Source organism: Coregonus clupeaformis, unplaced genomic scaffold (genome assembly GCF_020615455.1).
Source record: "Coregonus clupeaformis isolate EN_2021a unplaced genomic scaffold, ASM2061545v1 scaf1308, whole genome shotgun sequence".
Classification (NCBI taxonomy): Eukaryota; Metazoa; Chordata; class Actinopteri; order Salmoniformes; family Salmonidae; genus Coregonus; species Coregonus clupeaformis.
In genome coordinates, this window is record NW_025534762.1 from 92,501 (window position 1) to 112,538 (window position 20,038).

General features: G+C 42.6%; 4 non-coding genes and 3 pseudogenes across 4 annotated transcripts; all 7 read right to left on the minus strand.

Annotated features, from left to right (window-relative positions):
- Window positions 1-1,077: 1,077 nt before the first annotated feature.
- Window positions 1,078-1,196, minus strand: LOC123486666 (annotated as a pseudogene).
- Window positions 1,197-2,368: 1,172 nt separating this feature from the next.
- Window positions 2,369-2,487, minus strand: LOC121562938. The gene has a single exon (XR_005999675.2). It is a non-coding gene; the product is annotated as a 5S ribosomal RNA (ribosomal RNA).
- Window positions 2,488-3,674: 1,187 nt separating this feature from the next.
- LOC123486667 lies at window positions 3,675-3,793 on the minus strand (annotated as a pseudogene).
- Window positions 3,794-11,830: 8,037 nt separating this feature from the next.
- On the minus strand, window positions 11,831-11,949 carry LOC123486650. The gene has a single exon (XR_006659440.1). It is a non-coding gene; the product is annotated as a 5S ribosomal RNA (ribosomal RNA).
- Window positions 11,950-15,302: 3,353 nt separating this feature from the next.
- Window positions 15,303-15,421, minus strand: LOC123486659. The gene has a single exon (XR_006659450.1). It is a non-coding gene; the product is annotated as a 5S ribosomal RNA (ribosomal RNA).
- A 2,931-nt stretch (window positions 15,422-18,352) lies between these two features.
- Window positions 18,353-18,471, minus strand: LOC123486676 (annotated as a pseudogene).
- Window positions 18,472-19,660: 1,189 nt separating this feature from the next.
- On the minus strand, window positions 19,661-19,779 carry LOC121565822. The gene has a single exon (XR_006000687.2). It is a non-coding gene; the product is annotated as a 5S ribosomal RNA (ribosomal RNA).
- Window positions 19,780-20,038: the final 259 nt, after the last annotated feature.

The following is a 20,038-nucleotide window of genomic DNA, read 5'->3' on the forward strand; positions in this document are numbered from 1 at the left end:
TGCTTACATTTCCAATATATATATATATATATATATATATATATATATATATATATATATATTAAAGTCTTGTTGGGGGGAGAGGGCATATCTTATGTTGATTTATGACAAGTTCATTGACTAGGGCCCTATAAAATAGGGCGTTGCGGACCGAATCACGGAATCCAGACATTAAACCGAAATTCAACAATATTCAAACATTTATTGAACTTAGTAAGAAATCAACTAAATCTATTCAACTTGTTAGAAAACGCATTAATTTGCCCAAGTCAATCATAAGACATGAACAAAATGCATCAGTGATTCGTATTTCCATGAACTTTCTGAAACGGCACAGGAATGCCCCTGTCTGTGTGCATGTGTGCGGTGCGCGTATGTGTACACTTTGTGTAGCCGTTAGCGATGATGCTAATGATAACCTTCTTCTGGTAGGGAAGGAATGGCTTTCCCCAAAACCTTCGCAAGTAAATGTTAACTACAAAGTAGCCTATGCCTGCATGGCAGAATTATACCGTGATCATTTGCATCACTCCAGTGGCCATTTGTTCTACAGCAACACCGCTTAACCAAACAAAGGTCTCTTCCTGGTGCACGCTTGCATTTAAGGGTAACTACACCCCAAAATCTAAATGTCTTACATTTTTCCCAGACCTCACAAATGGTCACCTGATAGGGTTTAAACATTGTTGTGGACATAGAACATCCAATTGTGCTGTTTTGCTATTAAAAAAGGTGTACTTTTGAGAGCGAAAACCTGCCAAAAGAGGGATAAACGGTCAACGGGGAAATCTAAACGGAGAAAAGGGAACTTGGGAATTAACAGAATCAGGCAAAACATTGAAGGGATTTTATAGTGCCCTAATGGACTACAGACATTGACTGTCTCCTAGACTAAAAACAAAGGCTGCATGTACTGCCTATATTTTGAGGGAAACACACTGTCCATTATTTGATTTGATCAGGGCAGGGCAGCACACACAAACTGCATTTAGTCCAATAACAATCCATGATATTATTAGGGTGATAAATAAAAGGCAGTTGCTCCATGACACAAGAGCACGCTCTACTGGGACAAAAAGCTTACAGCACCTGGTATTAGCAGGCGGTCTCCCATCCAAGTACTAACCAGGCCCGACCCTGCTTAGCTTCCGAGATGGGACGAGATCGGGCGTATTCAGGCTGGTATGGCCGTAAGCAAGGGAACAACTCTTGGTACACTATATAAAGTCAATGTGTCACTCACTCTGAAAGGGACACAGAAACGTATCCACTTTGTGACACAAACTGAAGAAGCTCAACCCTTGCTTACATTTCCAATATATATATATATATATATATATATATATATATATTTGAGTCTTGTTGGGGGGAAGAGGGCATATCCTATGTTGATTTATGACAAGTTCATTGACTAGGGCCCTATAAAATAGGCGTTGCGGACCGAATCACGGAATCCAGACATTAAACCGAAATTCAACAATATTCAAACATTTATTGAACTTAGTAAGAAATCAACTAAATCTATTCAACTTGTTAGAAAACGCATTCATTTGCCCAAGTCAATCATAAGACATGAACAAAATGCATCAGTGATTCGTATTTCCATGAACTTTCTGAAACGGCACAGGAATGCCCCTGTCTGTGTGCATGTGTGTGGTGCGCGCGTATGTCTACACTTTGTGTAGCCGTTAGCGATGATGCTAATGATAACCTTCTTCTGGTAGGGAAGGAATGGCTTTCCCCAAAACCTTCGCAAGTAGATGTTAACTACAAAGTAGCCTATGCCTGCCTGGCAGAATTATACCGTGATCATTTGCATCACTCCAGTGGCCATTTGTTCTACAGAAACACCGCTTAACCAAACAAAGGTCTCTTCCTGGTGCACGCTTGCATTTAAGGGTAACTACACCCCAAAATCTAAATGTCTTACATTTTTCCCAGACCTCACAAATGGTCACCTGATAGGGTTTAAACATTGTTGTGGACATAGAACATCCAATTGTGCTGTTTTGCTATTAAAAAGGTGTACTTTTGAGAGCGAAAACCTGCCAAAAGAGGGACAAACGGTCAACGGGGAAATCTAAACGGAGAAAAGGGAACTTGGGAATTAACGGAATCAGGCAAAACATTGAAGGGATTTTATAGTGCCCTAATGGACTACAGACATTGACTGTCTCCTAGACTAAAAACAAAGGCTGCATGTACTGCCTATATTTTGAGGGAAACGCACTGTCCATTATTTTATTTGATCAGGGCAGGGCAGCACACACAAACTGCATTTAGTCCAATAACAATCCATGATATTATTAGGGTGATAAATAAAAGGCAGTTGCTCCATGACACAAGAGCACGCTCTACTGGGACAAAAAGCTTACAGCACCTGGTATTCCCAGGCGGTCTCCCATCCAAGTACTAACCAGGCCCGACGCTGCTTAGCTTCCGAGATCGGACGAGATCAGGCGTATTCAGGATGGTATGGCCGTAAGCGAGGGAACAACTCTTGGTACACTATATAAAGTCAATGTGTCACTCACTCTGAAAGGGACACAGAAACGTATCCACTTTGTGACACAAACTGAAGAAGCTCAACCCTTGCTTACATTTCCAATATATATATATATATATATATATATATATATATATATATATATATATATATATTTGAGTCTTGTTGGGGGAAGAGGGCATATCCTATGTTGATTTATGACAAGTTCATTGACTAGGGCCCTATAAAATAGGCGTTGCGGACCGAATCACGGAATCCAGACATTAAACCGAAATTCAACAATATTCAAACATTTATTGAACTTAGTAAGAAATCAACTAAATCTATTCAACTTGTTAGAAAACGCATTCATTTGCCCAAGTCAATCATAAGACATGAACAAAATGCATCAGTGATTCGTATTTCCATGAACTTTCTGAAACGGCACAGGAATGCCCCTGTCTGTGTGCATGTGTGCGGTGGGCGTATGTCTACACTTTGTGTAGCCGTTAGCGATGATGCTAATGATGACCTTCTTCTGGTAGGGAAGGAATGGCTTTCCCCAAAACCTTCGCAAGTAAATGTTAACTACAAAGTAGCCTATGCCTGCCTGGCAGAATTATACCGTGATCATTTGCATCACTCCAGTGGCCATTTGTTCTACAGAAACACCGCTTAACCAAACAAAGGTCTCTTCCTGGTGCACGCTTGCATTTAAGGGTAACTACACCCCAAAATCTAAATGTCTTACATTTTTCCCAGACCTCACAAATGGTCACCTGATAGGGTTTAAACATTGTTGTGGACATAGAACATCCAATTGTGCTGTTTTGCTATTAAAAAGGTGTACTTTTGAGAGCGAAAACCTGCCAAAACAGGGACAAACGGTCAACGGGGAAATCTAAATGGAGAAAAGGGAACTTGGGAATTAACGGAATCAGGCAAAACATTGAAGGGATTTTATAGTGCCCTAATGGACTACAGACATTGACTGTCTCCTAGACTAAAAACAAAGGCTGCATGTACTGCCTATATTTTGAGGGAAACGCACTGTCCATTATTTGATTTGATCAGGGCAGGGCAGCACACACAAACTGCATTTAGTCCAATAACAATCCATGATATTATTAGGGTGATAAATAAAAGGCAGTTGCTCCATGACACAAGAGCACGCTCTACTGGGACAATAAGCTTACAGCACCTGGTATTCCCAGGCGGTCTCCCATCCAAGTAATAACCATGCCCAACCCTGCTTAGCTTCCGAGATCAGACAAGATCAGGCGTATTCAGGCTGGTATGGCCATAAGCGAGGGAAAAACTCTTGGTACACTATATAAAGTCAATGTGTCACTCACTCTGAAAGGGACACAGAAACGTATCCACTTTGTGACACAAACTGAAGAAGCTCAACCCTTGCTTACATTTCCAATATATATATTTATATATATATATATATATATATATATATATAATATATATATATATATATTTGAGTCTTGTTGGGGGGGGAAGAGGGCATATCCTATGTTGATTTATGACAAGTTCATTGACTAGGGCCCTATAAAATAGGCGTTGCGGACCGAATCACGGAATCCAGACATTAAACCGAAATTCAACAATATTCAAACATTTATTGAACTTAGTAAGAAATCAACTAAATCTATTCAACTTGTTAGAAAACGCATTCATTTGCCCAAGTCAATCATAAGACATGAACAAAATGCATCAGTGATTCGTATTTCCATGAACTTTCTGGAACGGCACAGGAATGCCCCTGTCTGTGTGCATGTGTGCGGTGCGCGCGTATATCTACACTTTGTGTAGCCGTTAGCGATGATGCTAATGATAACCTTCTTCTGGTAGGGAAGGAATGGCTTTCCCCAAAACCTTCGCAAGTAAATGTTAACTACAAAGTAGCATATGCCTGCCTGGCAGAATTATACCGTGATCATTTGCATCACTCCAGTGGCCATTTGTTCTACAGCAACACCGCTTAACCAAACAAAGATCTCTTCCTGGTGCACGTTTGCATTTAAGGGTAACTACACCCCAAAATCTAAATGTCTTACATTTTTCCCAGACCTCACAAATGGTCACCTGATAGGGTTTAAACATTGTTGTGGACATAGAACATCCAATTGTGCTGTTTTGCTATTAAAAAGGTGTACTTTTGAGAGCGAAAACCTGCCAAAACAGGGACAAACGGGGAAATCTAAACGGAGAAAAGGGAACTTGGGAATTAACAGAATCAGGCAAAACATTGAAGGGATTTTATAGTGCCCTAATGGACTACAGACATTGACTGTCTCCTAGACTAAAAACAAAGGCTGCATGTACTGCCTATATTTTGAGGGAAACGCACTGTCCATTATTTGATTTGATCAGGGCAGGGCAGCACACACAAACTGCATTTAGTCCAATAACAATCCATGATATTATTAGGGTGATAAATAAAAGGCAGTTGCTCCATGACACAAGAGCACGCTCTACTGGGACAAAAAAGCTTACAGCACCTGGTATTGCCAGGCGGTCTCCCATCCAAGTACTAACCAGGCCCGACGATGCTTAGCTTCCCGAGATCGGACGAGATCGGGCGATTATTTTTTTTTTTTTTTTTTTATTGTAAAATATTCATCAAATACACTTATATTATACCATGTACAGTGTTATATACAAAAACCATACACTAGAAACTATTCTACCATAGGCAGGCGAACAATTCACCCCCTATCAAATCAAAGAACCCAAAGAAATAAAAACAAAAACCTAGTATACAAAAAACCAGACATGACTAAGACATATCAAATTCCACATATTAAATAGGCAGATTTAAAAGCATCTCCCTGTCAAATAAAAATAAACATAGAAAATATCAAAATATTCCTTTCAAAAATTATAAGTGATTCCTCCACCATCCACCCTTGCAATTAACCCACTCCCCTCTACAAAAAGTTCATCAAAATCTTCCAATCCATAACTATAAAACATATCGATGTGCTTCTTAAACAAAGCTACAAAAATACCCCACACCCTTACCCTCCTCCCTTCAAAATAAGCATAATTCCTCCCACAAAAAATAGCATACCTAACAAAACTCAATACAATATTCAACAACCTCACATTAACCCCTTTACATTCATCTCCCACTCCAAATAAAACCAATTCCTCCCACGCATTCTTTTCCAACAAACCACTCCCCCAGTTTTTACATATTATTTCCTTTACTTTACAAAACATATCTTTTAAATCCTCGCATTCTACAAATAAGTGTAATAAATTTTCTGGTGCCTTACCACATATATCACATTCTCTTTTTATTTCTTTATTTATTTGATGCAGCACTACTTTTGTGTATATCCGATTATGTCTTATTTTAAAATCGTTATTTTCACATTCCAATTTATTCCCATGTAAGTATAAGTTTTTCCATAATACTTTTCGATCCATCTTCGGAAACAGTTCTACCCACCTCTTCTCAGCAGCAGGCCTGTCAGTAACCAGTAATTGTTTATAAAAAACATTTGTTCTGACACTAGCCAATGTTTTCCATTTATCCCCATTGTCAATATATAAATTCGGTAATACATATAAATCTTCCCAAATTCCATCTCCATTAATGACAGAAACCCATTCTGCTGGAATGCTACTTTTCACCCGTTCAAATCCATTCAATATAGTACCTTTCCAAACTGTATCATCCACATCCTTCACATTGTCATAAATGGCCTGGCCTCTTAGAAACCCAGGAATAACTTCATATACAAAGTCTTTAATAAGTCTCAGTAAAAAAAAAAAAAAAAGGGGATTATACAACACTTCATCATTGAACATAATTTTGGGATTTAAAAACACAGGTTGATTCAGTATTATATCCTTATGTTCACACACATATTTTACACGAGGAAGAAATTCTCCCCATGCACGTAACACTTCCTGATAAAACAGAGGAACTTGTTCATACATAGGCTTTTTCCATATCATTAATAACCCACTCTCTTCACATCCTCCATTATTATACAAATAATTCCTAAAGAACCTCTTCCACCCATATTCTTCCTCCCCATATAAATACTTCTGTATAATTTTAATTCTTAATGCTTTTCTTTTCACGTCTATGTCCACTAATTTTAGACCCCCATCTTTATATTCTGCAGCAAGTGTAGACCTAGATATTCTAGCCCCTTTGCCATCCCACAAGAAGTTAGAAACAATAGAATTAAGTTCTTTTAAAACCCACTCTGGCATCTGAAGCACATCCATGACATATACACATTTAGATATTAGTAAAGAATTTGTTACCACTACCTTTCCTTTCAATTTTAAATTCCTCCATCTCCAAAATGCCATAGTTTGTTTGATTTTATTCAATACACCTGCCCAAGTCCTATCACATGCCTCCTTTTCATCAATACCCAAAATAACTCCCAACGCTTTAAAATAGCCATTAGCTCTTTTAAAATGATACCTACACCCATTATCATTCACTAGCCCCACATACAAAACCTCAGTCTTTTCTACATTAATCTTAGCACCTGATGCTTTCCCAAAGAGCTCAAAACACTCCATCACTCTATTTACACTTTCCACATCTCTAACAGTAATTGTAGTGTCATCTGCATATTGCTGCACAATGCTGACTCCACCCCTGGAATAGAAACGCCTCGGATCTGGTGGTCTGCTTTAAGGAGAGCCACCAGAGGCTCAACCGACATACAATATAAGGCCGCAGACAATGGACATCCTTGCCTCACCGACCTCTCCAATGGGAAAGCATCAGTAAGTAACCCGTTACATTTTACTCTACTTACTGCAGCACCGTATAGCAGCTGTATCCAGGCCACCATTCTGCTCCCAAATCCAAAAGTTTTAAGCGTCTGCATTAGAAATGAATGTTCTACTCTATCAAAAGCTTTATTTAAATCAATGCTCAATACTACACCTCCCTCACCCTTCATATGTCTTATGACATCCCTTAAAAGTGCAAATAATGTCTGCTATTTCTCTACCAGGAACACTGTAAGCCTGTGTCTCTGAAATAATACTTCCCATTACTTTATTAATTCTGTTAGCCAGCACCTTAGTTAAGATCTTATAATCTACATTTAAAATAGATAATGGCCTAAAATTTTCTAATCTTTTCCTACTTCCCTTGTTTTTATATATTATAGTTATTAAGCCAGTCGCCATCGACTCCGAGACTTCCTGAGATTGCTCCATATATTTGTACACATCTAATAAAACAGGTGCCATTATATCCACAAATGTTTTGTAAAACTCACTTGTCAGCCCATCAGAGCCAGGGCTCTTATTTCTATGAGCAGACAAAATCGCCTCCCGTATCTCTGTGACCGCCAAGTCTGTGTCACACATGAGTCTTTCATCCTCTGATATTCTGGCATCTACATAGCTCAACACCTCTTCTATACATCCTTGATCATTGCATTCTTTTTTAAAAAGATTACTATAAAAACATTCTATTGTATCTAAAATCCCCACCAGATCATTCACTGTCTCCCCCCTCTCATTCTCGATTTCTGTAATATAGTTTCTAGCCTGCTTCTTCTTTTCTAACCCTAAAAAGAAGGATGTACATTTCTCTCCTTCTATGGCATACTGTACTCTACTCCTTACTATTGCCCCCATACATGCACTCTTTTCAAAGTTATGTACCGCAGCCTGAGCTTCCATAAAACCTGCCATATCATAACCCTCCACCGTATCAACTTTCCCCAGCTCAATGTCTAGTCTTTTATTCAAAGCTATCCTCTCCCTCTTTAAAAGAAAATTCCTTCGTCTTGCATATTTAATGCTCAACCCTCTAATCTTCTCTTTTAGACCCTCCCACCACAAACCAATATTAACACTTTTAAAATCACTCAATATTTCTCTATTTATACAATCAGAAATCATATCAATATATTTTCCTTCTTTTAGTAGCTCAGCATTCAAACACCATACACCACCCCCCTCTAGAAGGCACACTAGGACCCAGCAGGAAACCAAGAGAGGCATGATCACTTAATGTATTAAAATCATACCTAATCTTTTGTATATATTGCACTATATTTTCCGCCGCTAAACAATAATCTATGCGGCTTTGCCTGAGAACCTTCAAAACAACCTGCCTCCTTGAAAAAACTCTCTGACCTGGATGCATTCCCCTCCATACATCACTCAGACAATGATCCTTCATTATCCCCAACAATACTCGCCTAGACATGTCAGAGCGCAACAAAGTACTCCTTGACGTGTCCAGTTTTGTCAATCTAACGTTAAAATCCCCAACCAATATACAGTTACCCACACAATGTTGCTCAAGTGCCTTAAAAAATACTTCTCGGTCACTCTCATTATTAGGTGCATAAACATTCAATAAAGTGTATTGCACATTTAGAAATTCAAATTTAACACTCAAAAGTCTACCCTCTTTATCCGCATACACTTGCCTAATATTCTGTACACTATCCCTCTTAATTAATATAGCAACCCCACACGTCCTCTCCCCACCATTATTATAATAAATCAAATCCATCCATCTCTTTCTTACTCCATCCATCATACTGTCAGTCCAGTGTGTCTCTTGGAAGCATAAAATATCAGCCTGTAGTAGACTCACTGTCTGTTCTAACTTTCCCATATTCCTTAGTCCATTAATATTAACAGATACAACACTCACCATAAGTACAATTAATATGTTGATTTTTCCCATCATCAAGACCCAGTCTTTTTCTTCTTCTTCTTGATCTTGCTCTTCCTACTTTCCTTTGCTTCTTCCCTCACCCTTTGGACTTCACCCGCGGACACTTCACTCTCAGAGTCCTTCCTCTTCGCGGATTCCCCCTTCACATCCATACTTTCAGGAATAGTGTCAGGTACAACCCCTCCATTATCTTCATCTCCCTCACCTTCAGATGTTTCCGTTTCCTGCTCACCTCCTCCTCCTTCTCCACCATCAGGCTCCTTTCCATCTGTGCAGTAGTCATCTAGGAATTCGACATCCATGCTCGCCCCAATTCCATCCCCCTCTGTCGCAGTAGATTCACCATCTCCTCCTCCTCCACCATCCTTGTCTCCTTTTTCCCCGTCCTCCATCACGTCCCCCCTCCTCCACTCTCTCTTCTTCCATCTCCTCCTCCTGTTGTTCCATGTCTTCACCATCTGTTGGCCCAGTACACGTACAGCGCATTCTTCTCTCCCCACATCCATTACATGGTCTCTCCTCTCTCTCGACGCACTCTCTTGCATAGTGCCCTTGTGCTCCGCATCTCCGACATAGAAAATCAGGACAGTCCCGTACTACGTGGCCAGACTGAATACAAATTCGGCACACTTTAACTTGCCTGTCATGTATCACTCGAAAGTACTCAGTCCCCTCCAACGTCTCAAACTTGGTAGAATATGGTAGTGAGCGCACCACGTCTGTAAACCGAACTTTACAGAATCTTGTGCCATCAGCGATCTCTGTTCCTGGCCATAATCTCCTCTTAATCCCAGAAACCGCCTTCACACCCCATCCTTCCAATTTTGCCACGATAGTATCGTCACTAATATACACTGGTAAATTCATAAAGGACACCACCAGCTCATCCGCTGAAATGTCCCTCGCCATTACCGTGCACGATTTGATTTTTAGTCCATCCATTAACCTCTCCTTCCCATGGACATGGGACATCGTAATCTCATACTTCTGATCACCTTTAAATCTGCACCCTATCACCGTTCCACACGCCTCCTTTATCCCTCTCAGCAATTCCATCATCGTTAATTTCTTTTCCCCAGTGATATCCACCGCCACCGTACAAGTCTTATCATAGGACTTTTCCCTCGATGATGGTGCATCAGGAACTTTTCCTCCATGTCCAGTACTCTTTGTCTGTTCCATCGCGTAGGTCGTTGTATCTATTGTTGTCCGTCCGATTAACTAATTATATCTGTATTTTTCCCTCCTTTCCTTCCCCCCAGCAAAAGCTGCTAGGGGAGAAACAACTCTTACTAATAAATCAAAAACAAAAATCAAATTCCACATAAATAACCAAACAAAAAAGATTTCAAAACGCAGCAACCAATTCCCTCTCCTTCTCCTCCAATACCACCGCACCTGTTTCCACTTCCTCAATTACCGAAAGGGGCGTATTCAGGCTGGTATGGCCGTAAGCAAGGGAACAACTCTTGGTACACTATATAAAGTCAATGTGTCACTCACTCTGAAAGGGACACAGAAACGTATCCACTTTGTGACACAAACTGAAGAAGCTCAACCCTTGCTTACATTTCCAATATAATATATATATATATATATATATATATATATATATATATATATATATATATTTGAGTCTTGTTGGGGGGAGAGGGCATATCCTATGTTGATTTATGACAAGTTCATTGACTAGGGCCCTATAAAATAGGCGTTGCGGACCGAATCACGGAATCCAGACATTAAACCGAAATGCAACAATATTCAAACATTTATTGAACTTAGTAAGAAATCAACTAAATCTATTCAACTTGTTAGAAAACGCATTCATTTGCCCAAGTCAATCATAAGACATGAACAAAATGCATCAGTGATTCGTATTTCCATGAACTTTCTGAAACGGCACAGGAATGCCCCTGTCTGTGTGCATGTGTGCGGTGTGCGCGTATGTCTACACTTTGTGTAGCCGTTAGCGATGATGCTAATGATAACCTTCTTCTGGTAGGGAAGGAATGGCTTTCCCCAAAACCTTCGCAAGTAAATGTTAACTACAAAGTAGCCTATGCCTGCCTGGCAGAATTATACCGTGATCATTTGCATCACTCCAGTGGCCATTTGTTCTACAGCAACACCGCTTAACCAAACAAAGGTCTCTTCCTGGTGCACGCTTGCATTTAAGGGTAACTACACCCCAAAATCTAAATGTCTTACATTTTTCCCAGACCTCACAAATGGTCACCTGATAGGGTTTAAACATTGTTGTGGACATAGAACATCCAATTGTGCTGTTTTGCTATTAAAAAGGTGTACTTTTGAGAGCGAAAACCTGCCAAAACAGGGACAAACGGTCAACGGGAAATCTAAACGGAGAAAAGGGAACTTGGGAATTAACGGAATCAGGCAAAACATTGAAGGGATTTTATAGTGCCCTAATGGACTACAGACATTGACTGTCTCCTAGACTAAAAACAAAGGCTGCATGTACTGCCTATATTTTGAGGGAAACGCAATGTCCATTATTTGATTTGATCAGGGCAGGGCAGCACACACAAACTGCATTTAGTCCAATAACAATCCATGATATTATTAGGGTGATAAATAAAAGGCAGTTGCTCCATGACACAAGAGCACGCTCTACTGGGACAAAAAGCTTACAGCACCTGGAATTCCCAGGCGGTCTCCCATCCAAGTACTAACCAGGCCCAACCCTGCTTAGCTTCCGAGATCGGACGAGATCTGGCGTATTCAGGCTGGTATGGCCGTAAGCGAGGGAACAACTCTTGGTACACTATATAAAGTCAATGTGTCACTCACTCTGAAAGGGACACAGAAACGTATCCACTTTGTGACACAAACTGAAGAAGCTCAACCCTTGCTTACATTTCCAAATATATATATATATATATTTATATATATTTGAGTCTTGTTGGGGGGAGAGGGCATATCCTATGTTGATTTATGACAAGTTCATTGACTAGGGCCCTATAAATTAGGCGTTGCGGATTGAATCACGGAATCCAGACATTAAACCGAAATGCAACAATATTCAAACATTTATTGAACTTAGTAAGAAATCAACTAAATCTATTCAACTTGTTAGAAAACGCATTCATTTGCCCAAGTCAATCATAAGACATGAACAAAATGCATCAGTGATTCGTATTTCCATGAACTTTCTGGCACGGCACAGGAATGCCCCTGTCTGTGTGCATGTGTGCGTTGCGCGTATGTCTACACTTTGTGTAGCCGTTAGCGATGATGCTAATGATAACCTTCTTCTGGTAGGGAAGGAATGGCTTTCCCCAAAACCTTCGCAAGTAAATGTTAACTACAAAGTAGCCTATGCCTGCCTGGCAGAATTATACCGTGATCATTTGTATTTGATTCAATCCTGCGACTTGTGACTGCAGGCCGCCCAACAACCTGCCCGCTTGACCCCATCCCCTCCTCCCTTCTCCAGACCATCTCCGGTGACCTTCTCCCCTACCTCACCTCGCTGATCAACTCATCCTTGACCGCTGGCCATGTCCCTTCCGTCTTCAAGAGGAGCGAGAGTTGCTCCCCTTCTCAAAAAAACCAACACTCGGCCCCACTGATGTCAACAACTACAGACCAGTATCCCTTCTTTCTTTTCTTTCCAAAACTATTGAGCGTGCCGTCTTTAGCCAACTCTCTTGCTATCTCTCTCAGAATGACCTTCTTGATCCAAACCAATCAGGTTTCAGGACTGGTCATTCAACTGAGACTGCTCTTCTCTGTGTCACGGAGACTCTCCGCACTGCTAAAGCTAACTCTCTCTCCTCTGCTCTTGTCCTTCTAGACCTGTCTGCTGCCTTTGATACTGTGAACCATCAGATCCTCCTCTCCACCCTCTCCGAGATGGGCATCTCCGGCGCGGCTCACTCCTGGATTGCGTCCTACCTGACCGGTCGCTCCTACCAAGTGGCGTGGCGGGAAGCTGTCTCCGCACCACGTGCTCTCACCACTGGTGTCCCCCAGGGATCGGTTCTGGGCCCTCTCCTTTTCTCCCTATACACCAAGTCACTTGGCTCTGTCATATCCTCACATGGTCTCTCCTATCATTGCTACGCTTGACGATACACAACTAATCTTCTCCTTTCCCCCTTCTGATAACCAGGTGGCGAATCGCATCTCTGCATGTCTGGCAGACATATCAGTATGGATGACGGATCACCACCTCAAGCTGAACCCTGGCAAGACGGAGCTGCTCTTCCTCCCGGGGAAGGACTGCCCGTTCCATGATCTCGCCATCACGGTTGACAACTCCGCTGTGTCCTCCTCCCAGAGTGCGAAGAGCCTAGGCGTGACCCTGGACAACACCCTGTCGTTCTCCGCCAACATCAAGGCGGTGACCCGCTCCTGCAGGTTCATGCTCTACAACATTCGGAGAGTGCGTCCCTGCCTTACACAGGAAGCGGCGCAGGTCCTGGTCCAGGCACTTGTCATCTCCGTCTGGACTACTGCAACTCGCTGTTGGCTGGGCTCCCTGCCTGTGCCATTAAACCCCTACAACTCATCCAGAATGCCGCAGCCCGTCTGGTGTTCAACCTTCCCAAGTTCTCTCACGTCACTCCCCCTCCTCCGCACACTCCACTGGCTTCCAGTTGAAGCTCGCATCCGCTACAAGACCATGGTGCTTGCCTATGGAGCAGTGAGGGGAACGGCACCTCTGTACCTTCAGGCTCTGATCAGTCCCTACACCCAAACGAGGACATTGCGTTCATCCACCTCTGGCCTACTGGCTCCCCTTCCTCTGCGGAAGCATAGCTCCCGCTCAGCCCAGTCAAAACTGTTCGCTGCTCTGGCACCCCAATGGTGGAACAAGCTCCCTCACGACGCCAGGACAGCGGAGTCACTCACCACCTTCCGGAGACATTTGAAACCCCCACCTCTTTAAGGAATACCTGGGATAGGATAAAGTATTCCTTCTAACCCCCCAAATTGTAAAGTGGTTATCCCACTGGCTATAGGGTGAACGCACCAATTTGTGAGTCGCTCTGGCTAAGAGCGTCTGCTAAATGAGCGTTAATGTGCCCCTGAGCAAGGCACTTAACCCTAATTGCTCCTGTAAGTCGCTCTGGTTAAGAGCGTCTGCTAAATGACTAAAATGTAAATGTAAATGTATCACTCCAGTGGCCATTTGTTCTACAGCAACACCGCTTAACCAAACAAAGGTCTCTTCCTGGTGCACGCTTGCATTTAAGGGTAACTACACCCCAAAATCGAAATGTCTTACATTTTTTCCCAGACCTCACAAATGGTCACCTGATAGGGTTTAAACATTGTTGTGGACATAGAACATCCAATTGTGCTGTTTTGCTATTAAAAAGGTGTACTTTTGAGAGCGAAAACCTGCCAAAACAGGGACAAACGTTCAACGGGGAATTCTAAACGGAGAAAAGGGAACTTGGGAATGAACAGAATCAGGCAAAACATTGAAGGGATTTTATAGTGCCCTAATGGACTACAGACATTGACTGTCTCCTAGACTAAAAACAAAGGCTGCATGTACTGCCTATATTTTGAGGGAAACGCACTGTCCATTATTTGATTTGATCAGGGCAGGGCAGCACACACAAACTGCATTTAGTCCAATAACAATCCATGATATTATTAGGGTGATAAATAAAAGGCAGTTGCTCCATGACACAAGAGCACACTCTACTGGGACAAAAAGCTTACAGCAGCTGGTATTCCCAGGCGGTCTCCCATCCAAGTAATAACCAGGCCCAACCATGCTTAGCTTCCGAGATCGGACAAAATCAGGCATATTTCTTTTTTTTTTTTTTTTTTTTAAGAATTAACCCATCATAGCTTTTTTACAGCTTATATTTTTTTTACACATCATAGCTTCATATTTCACATCACATCTTCACATCTCATAGCTTCACAGCTTATTTTTACATATCATAGCTTCATATTTCACATCTCATAGCTTCACAGCTTATTTTTACATATCATAGCTTCATATTTCACATCACATCTTCACATCTCATAGCTTCACAGCTTATTTTTTTCCATATCATAGCTTCATATTTCACATCTTCACATCTCAGCCTATAACGCAGATTATCAGTCCACGTCATAGCTTCTTACATGCTTTTACAGCAACTGGTATTCCAAGGTGGTCCCCCATCCAAGTACTAACCAGCCCTAAACCTGCTTAGCTTCCGAGATCGGACGAGATCGGGCGTATTCAGGCTGGTATGGCCGTAAGCGAGGGAACAACTCTTGGTACACTATATAAAGTCAATGTGTCACTCACTCTGAAAGGGACACAGAAACGTATCCACTTTGTGACACAAACTGAAGAAGCTCAACCCTTGCTTACATTTCCAATATATATATATATATATTTATATATATTTGAGTCTTGTTGGGGGGGGGGGGGGGAGAGGGCATATCCTATGTTGATTTATGACAAGTTCATTGACTAGGGCCCTATAAATTAGGCGTTGCGGATTGAATCACGGAATCCAGACATTAAACCGAAATGCAACAATATTCAAACATTTATTGAACTTAGTAAGAAATCAACTAAATCTATTCAACTTGTTAGAAAACGCATTCATTTGCCCAAGTCAATCATAAGACATGAACAAAATGCATCAGTGATTCGTATTTCCATGAACTTTCTGGCACGGCACAGGAATGCCCCTGTCTGTGTGCATGTGTGCGGTGCGCGCGTATGTCTACACTTTGTGTAGCCGTTAGCGATGATGCTAATGATAACCTTCTTCTGGTAGGGAAGGAATGGCTTTCCCCAAAACCTTCGCAAGTAAATGTTAACTACAAAGTAGCCTATGCCTGCCTGGCAGAATTATACCGTGATCATTTGTATTTGATTCAATCCTGCGACTTGTGACTGCAGGCCGCCCAACAACCTGCCCGCTTGACCCCATCCCCTCCTCCCTTCTCCAGACCATCTCCGGTGACCTTCTCCCCTACCTCACCTCGCTGATCAACTCATCCTTGACCGCTGGCCATGTCCCTTCCGTCTTCAAGAGAGCGAGAGTTGCTCCCCTTCTCAAAAAAACCAACACTCGACCCCACTGATGTCAACAACTACAGACCAGTATCCCTTCTTTCTTTTCTTTCCAAAACTATTGAGCGTGCCGTCTTTAGCCAACTCTCTTGCTATCTCTCTCAGAATGACCTTCTTGATCCAAACCAATCAGGTTTCAGGACTGGTCATTCAACTGAGACTGCTCTTCTCTGTGTCACGGAGACTCTCCGCACTGCTAAAGCTAACTCTCTCTCCTCTGCTCTTGTCCTTCTAGACCTGTCTGCTGCCTTTGATACTGTGAACCATCAGATCCTCCTCTCCACCCTCTCCGAGATGGGCATCTCCGGCGCGGCTCACTCCTGGATTGCGTCCTACCTGACCGGTCGCTCCTACCAAGTGGCGTGGCGGGAAGCTGTCTCCGCACCACGTGCTCTCACCACTGGTGTCCCCAGGGATCGGTTCTGGGCCCTCTCCTTTTCTCCCTATACACCAAGTCACTTGGCTCTGTCATATCCTCACATGGTCTCTCCTATCATTGCTACGCTGACGATACACAACTAATCTTCTCCTTTCCCCCCTTCTGATAACCAGGTGGCGAATCGCATCTCTGCATGTCTGGCAGACATATCAGTATGGATGACGGATCACCACCTCAAGCTGAACCCTGGCAAGACGGAGCTGCTCTTCCTCCCGGGGAAGGACTGCCCGTTCCATGATCTCGCCATCACGGTTGACAACTCCGCTGTGTCCTCCTCCCAGAGTGCGAAGAGCCTAAGGCGTGACCCTGGACAACACCCTGTCGTTCTCCGCCAACATCAAGGCGGTGACCCGCTCCTGCAGGTTCATGCTCTACAACATTCGGAGAGTGCGTCCCTGCCTTACACAGGAAGCGGCGCAGGTCCTGGTCCAGGCACTTGTCATCTCCCGTCTGGACTACTGCAACTCGCTGTTGGCTGGGCTCCCTGCCTGTGCCATTAAACCCCTACAACTCATCCAGAATGCCGCAGCCCGTCTGGTGTTCAACCTTCCCAAGTTCTCTCACGTCACCCCCCTCCTCCGCACACTCCACTGGCTTCCAGTTGAAGCTCGCATCCGCTTACAAGACCATGGTGCTTGCCTATGGAGCAGTGAGGGGAACGGCACCTCTGTACCTTCAGGCTCTGATCAGTCCCTACACCCAAACGAGGACATTGCGTTCATCCACCTCTGGCCTGCTGGCTCCCTTCCTCTGCGGAAGCATAGCTCCCGCTCAGCCCAGTCAAAACTGTTCGCTGCTCTGGCACCCCAATGGTGGAACAAGCTCCCTCACGACGCCAGGACAGCGGAGTCACTCACCACCTTCCGGAGACATTTGAAACCCCCACCTCTTTAAGGAATACCTGGGATAGGATAAAGTATTCCTTCTAACCCCCCAAATTGTAAAGTGGTTATCCCACTGGCTATAGGGTGAACGCACCAATTTGTGAGTCGCTCTGGATAAGAGCGTCTGCTAAATGACGTTAATGTGCCCCTGAGCAAGGCACTTAACCCCTAATTGCTCCTGTAAGTCGCTCTGGTTAAGAGCGTCTGCTAAATGACTAAAATGTAAATGTATCACTCCAGTGGCCATTTGTTCTACAGCAACACCGCTTAACCAAACAAAGGTCTCTTCCTGGTGCACGCTTGCATTTAAGGGTAACTACACCCCAAAATCTAAATGTCTTACATTTTTCCCAGACCTCACAAATGGTCACCTGATAGGGTTTAAACATTGTTGTGGACATAGAACATCCAATTGTGCTGTTTTGCTATTAAAAAGGTGTACTTTTGAGAGCGAAAACCTGCCAAAACAGGGACAAACGTTCAACGGGGAATTCTAAACGGAGAAAAGGGAACTTGGGAATGAACAGAATCAGGCAAAACATTGAAGGGATTTTATAGTGCCCTAATGGACTACAGACATTGACTGTCTCCTAGACTAAAAACAAAGGCTGCATGTACTGCCTATATTTTGAGGGAAACGCACTGTCCATTATTTGATTTGATCAGGGCAGGGCAGCACACACAAACTGCATTTAGTCCAATAACAATCCATGATATTATTAGGGTGATAAATAAAAGGCAGTTGCTCCATGACACAAGAGCACACTCTACTGGGACAAAAAGCTTACAGCACCTGATATTCCCAGGCAGTCTCCCATCCAAGTAATAACCAGGCCCAACCATGCTTAGCTTCCGAGATCAGACAAGATCAGGCGTATTCAGGCTGGTATGGCCATAAGCGAGGTAACATCTCTTGGTACACTATATAAAGTCAATGTGTCACTCACTCTGAAAGGGACACAGAAACGTATCCACTTTGTGACACAAACTGAAGAAGCTCAACCCTTGCTTACATTTCCAATATATATATATATATATATATATATATATATATATATATATATATATATATTTGAGTCTTGTTGGGGGGGAGAGGGCATATCCTATGTTGATTTATGACAAGTTCATTGACTAGGGCCCTATAAAATAGGCGTTGCGGACCGAATCACGGAATCCAGACATTAAACCGAAATGCAACAATATTCAAACATTTATTGAACTTAGTAAGAAATCAACTAAATCTATTCAACTTGTTAGAAAACGCATTCATTTGCCCAAGTCAATCATAAGACATGAACAAAATGCATCAGTGATTCGTATTTCCATGAACTTTCTGGAACGGCACAGGAATGCCCCTGTCTGTGTGCATGTGTGCGGTGCGCGCGTATGTCTACACTTTGTGTAGCCGTTAGCGATGATGCTAATGATAACCTTCTTCTGGTAGGGAAGGAATGGCTTTCCCCAAAACCTTCGCAAGTAAATGTTAACTACAAAGTAGCCTATGCCTGCCTGGCAGAATTATACCGTGATCATTTGCATCACTCCAGTGGCCATTTGTTCTACAGCAACACCGCTTAACCAAACAAAGGTCTCTTCCTGGTGCACGCTTGCATTTAAGGGTAACTACACCCCCAAAATCTAAATGTCTATACATTTTTCCCAGACCTCACAAATGGTCACCTGATAGGGTTTAAACATTGTTGTGGACATAGAACATCCAATTGTGCTGTTTTGCTATTAAAAGGTGTACTTTTGAGAGCGAAAACCTGCCAAAACAGGGACAAACGGTCAACGGGGAAATCTAAACGGAGAAAAGGGAACTTGGGAATTAACGGAATCAGGCAAAACATTGAAGGGATTTTATAGTGCCCTAATGGACTACAGACATTGACTGTCTCCTAGACTAAAAACAAAGGCTGCATGTACTGCCTATATTTTGAGGGAAACGCACTGTCCATTATTTGATTTGATCAGGGCAGGGCAGCACACACAAACTGCATTTAGTCCAATAACAATCCATGATATTATTAGGGTGATAAATAAAAGGCAGTTGCTCCATGACACAAGAGCACGCTCTACTGGGACAAAAAGCTTACAGCACCTGGTATTCCCAGGCGGTCTCCCATCCAAGTACTAACCAGGCCCAACCCTGCTTAGCTTCCGAGATCAGACGAGATCAGGCGTATTCAGGCTGGTATGGCCGTAAGCGAGGGAACAACTCTTGGTACACTATATAAAGTCAATGTGTCACTCACTCTGAAAGGGACACAGAAACGTATCCACTTTGTGACACAAACTGAAGAAGCTCAACCCCTTGCTTACATTTCCAATATATATATATATATATTTGAGTCTTGTTGGGGGGGGAAGAGGGCATATCCTATGTTGATTTATGACAAGTTCATTGACTAGGGCCCTATAAAATAGGCGTTGCGGAACGAATCACGGAATCCAGACATTAAACCGA